The sequence below is a fragment of the Mauremys mutica genome, chromosome 22 (genome assembly GCF_020497125.1).
Source record: "Mauremys mutica isolate MM-2020 ecotype Southern chromosome 22, ASM2049712v1, whole genome shotgun sequence".
NCBI lineage: Eukaryota > Metazoa > Chordata > Testudines > Geoemydidae > Mauremys > Mauremys mutica.
The window spans coordinates 20239826-20243417 of record NC_059093.1 but is presented as its reverse complement, the minus strand read 5'-3'; the positions used below and the strand labels follow the sequence as shown (position 1 = coordinate 20243417).

At 38.2% G+C, this 3592-nt stretch overlaps 1 long non-coding RNA gene across 1 annotated transcript; it reads left to right on the top strand.

Annotated features, from left to right (window-relative positions):
• The first annotated feature begins 959 nt into the window (after window positions 1-959).
• LOC123354907 lies at window positions 960-1917 on the top strand. The gene is made up of 3 exons (XR_006574955.1): window positions 960-995; window positions 1488-1558; window positions 1772-1917. It is a non-coding gene; the product is annotated as an uncharacterized LOC123354907 (long non-coding RNA).
• The last annotated feature ends 1675 nt before the right edge of the window (window positions 1918-3592 follow it).

The window sequence follows — 3592 nt, the reverse complement described above, 5'->3', positions numbered from 1 at the left end:
CATAGGGTCCATTAATTGTACACAAGTATGCGAACAGCTTAGTCACATTTTAAAATTAAGTAAGACAGAGCACATTGATTACAAATCATTTTGTTTTTACAGGACACTCTTACATATATGTATCTGATTTGTAAAACGAAGGATCCCTTGCATGTCTGTCTATATTAAATTAATTATGTGCTTGACGTGCCCCAATTATTAATGCATTAATAACTTTGTTGACTGTCAACAGGTACAAGCCATCTCAGCAGTAGTTTCCACTGTCATTCTCTCAGGCAGAGCTACTCAAATGAAAGTGAAGGTAAATGCTAACACACTTTCATACATAGCATGAGAAAAGCACAGTTTCATTCAGTGAGGTAAACACAGGTTGAAACAGCAAATACAGTGGTATGTTTGATGTGGAGGAGTAGTCTAATAGTAATACATGTAATGATTTTGGGAAATACAGTATAATGTATATTTCATGGTTTGCTTCACTGGAAACTATAATTGAAATTCTAATTTTTTGTTTTTTAAATAAACACAGAGTGAATTACTTCAAAATGATATATTATTGCTTCCTTACCACACACCAGGTCATTGGGTTATTGCGGTAAGATGTTTTGTATTGTACTATAATTTCCCTTGTTGCGGGTTTTCAGTGAGTTCAGTGCATGCAAAGGAAAGAGGAATGTGAATGTTATAAAAAATTGCTACTGTCACTTTACATTGTTCATGTATACTGGAAGAATACATTCTGTAAATAATTGATTGATTTCACAATATGCTTATATCTTGTGTGTTACTGAGACATTACAAACGACAATATGTTAGTAGCATAATGCTTGTTGATAAATCAGTATAAAGTTTTTGAAAAAATCTCATTACCAATAAAATTTGTGAATATATTGAAACTTACAGATAGCCTTGATGGAAAAAAAAAAGGAATTGTTAATAATTGACTCCTTGTGTGATGAGATCAGATATGAAAGGACATGCCTGAGGAATTGGAGGTGATTTATTAGATACTTACTTTTACATTGGACATTAACTGTTCCATTTAAATTTTTTTTAAAGGGAATGTAACAATAGTGAGACTAATATCTTCCTGTTAGCTACAAGTAAACATTGAAACAGCATGTACTTCTACTGAATATGCTTAATAATGGACTTTGAGTGAACTTGTGTGATTTGACTCTGGGGAAAGACTTCACAGAATGTGGACACGAAACAGTAGCATGTTGCATGTTTGAGAATGTGTTATTATCAACATGGGGCACAGCAAATCAGGTGATACATTTTGTAAGTGTGAGACAATAATATGAAAACAGGTGTGTATATATGTGAGCAATAAGTCATTTAAATTACTAATTAAAAAGAGAGAGAGAATGGATTTTTATCTATGTCCAGAAACCAGAGGGGGGAAAAAAGGAAAGCAAAGCTCATTTATGCAGTCTGCTAATGTACCATATTCATCATTTCATAACGCTATATTTATTTTTAAGAAAGCGTGGAGGACTACTGCATATACTGCAACTGTATCAACTGTGAAAGAGAAAATGAGGATTGCACAATGGTAAGAAACATAGTATTGAATGAGAAATATATGCCATAAACTGGTTAAGGATCATGATTCCTGTAAAAATTCCACAACAGTAATCATTTTCTTCATGCTGATAGTCATATATTAGGTAACGCTCCCATGTGGAAGGAATAGCATGAGTGAATGCTAAGTATGTGTAACATTATAACTTCTGTGATTTCATTTCTTAATTGTTACTTATCAAAGGTCCAGTGTGATTCTTGCAAGAGGTGGGCACATATACCCTGCATTACAGAAGGAACCAATCAAGAAAACCTGACAGATGAGAAGAAAGAGTACAACTGCAAGAAATGTGCATAGTTCACTTCATTACCCCCCAAAAAACCCCAATAGAAAAACCCATAGTTTCAATGCCTCTTGTTCAAAACATAAAACTATATTTCTTTGGGTTGCATTATGTATAATCAGAATTTAATAAAACGTGTTTTTTACTTGAAAAAATTATTCTCTGTATTTGTGTCCATATATATAATGCAAATTATAAAATTATAAAAATAAATTTAAAAAAAGAAAGTGGTCTCATCACGGGCATTCTCCATACCCCCAAACCTTACCTCCCTTTTCACGTATTCACACGCAAACAAGGGAAAGCGCGCGCCTCAATCATCCAATAGGTCAATTTGGCACATTAGCCAGGAGGAAGCAGATCGTGAGCATTTACGACCGCAAACCCCATCCCTCCAGATTTGCAACCATCCCCGGACCAGTGACAAGGGCACAACCATCCCCGGACCAGTGACAGGTGCACAACCATCCCCGGACCAGTGACAGGTGCATAGCCAGCCAAGTCATTGGAAATAATCAAGGAGGAAGCCAGTGGAAAAAATGAATGGGGCCACTCTGGTTATCACCTTGGGGTCAGGGGCGTCCTCTGTACCCCCAAACCTTATCTCCCTTTTCACTTATTCACACTGTGACGAAGCGGTTCTGGCGGGACCAAACTGAGAGTGCCAATTCAGGACAAATTGCTCAAACAGGGCAGTTACAGCCCTCGGCTGGGGCTTTTCCACCTCTATGGCAAACCAAACCAGCCAGACAAAAAGGACTTTGGTTTCACCCCACTGGCTAACACAAGTCACATAAGCAATTTCCTTAGACACTCCAGTCTCCCAGTATCACCACCAGACCCACTCATCCTGGGGATGAATGGTTATGAAAACCAACACCCCAATAAAAGAAAAAGGTTCTCTCGATCCCAAAGGACCAAGCCCCAGACCCAGGTCAATATACACATCAGATCTTACCCACAAATCACGCTGTTGCCAATCCTTTAGAATATAAAATCTAAAGGTTTATTCATAAAGGGAAAAAGGTAGAGATGAGAGCTAGAATTGGTTAAATGGAATCAATTACATACAGTAATGGCAAAGTTCTTAGTTCAGGCTTGTAGCAGTGATGGAGTAAACTGCAGGTTCAAATCAAGCCTCTGGAGAACATCCCCTGCTGGGATGGGTCATCAGTCCCTTGTGTAGAGCTTCATTTCCTAGCAAAATCCCTCCAAAGGTAAGAAGCAGGACTGAAGACAAGATGGAGATGAGGCATTAGCCTTATATAGGCTTTTCCAGGTGTAAGAACCTCTTTGTCTTTACTGTGGAAAATTACAGCAAAATGGAGTCTAGAGTCACATGGGCAAGTCCCTGCATACTTTGCTGAGTTTCAAGGCGTATCTGCCTTCTCTCCATGGGTCAATTGTGTAGCTGATGGTCCTTAATGAGCCATCAAGCGGGCTAAGCAGAGCTAACACCAACTTGTCTGTGGTGTCACCCAGAAGCAGAGCACAAATACAAAATACAGACAGTACAGAGACAATACGTATAACTTCAACTACAAAATGATACAGACATACAGACAGCATAATCATAACCAGCAACCCATAACCTGGTCTTAGACACCTTATATGACCCCCTTTACCTAAGATTTGGTGCCACTACAGGACCTTGGTTGCAAACCATGTTCTATATGGTCCCAGTTTATATCAATAACGTCACACACACACAAAACAGTGAA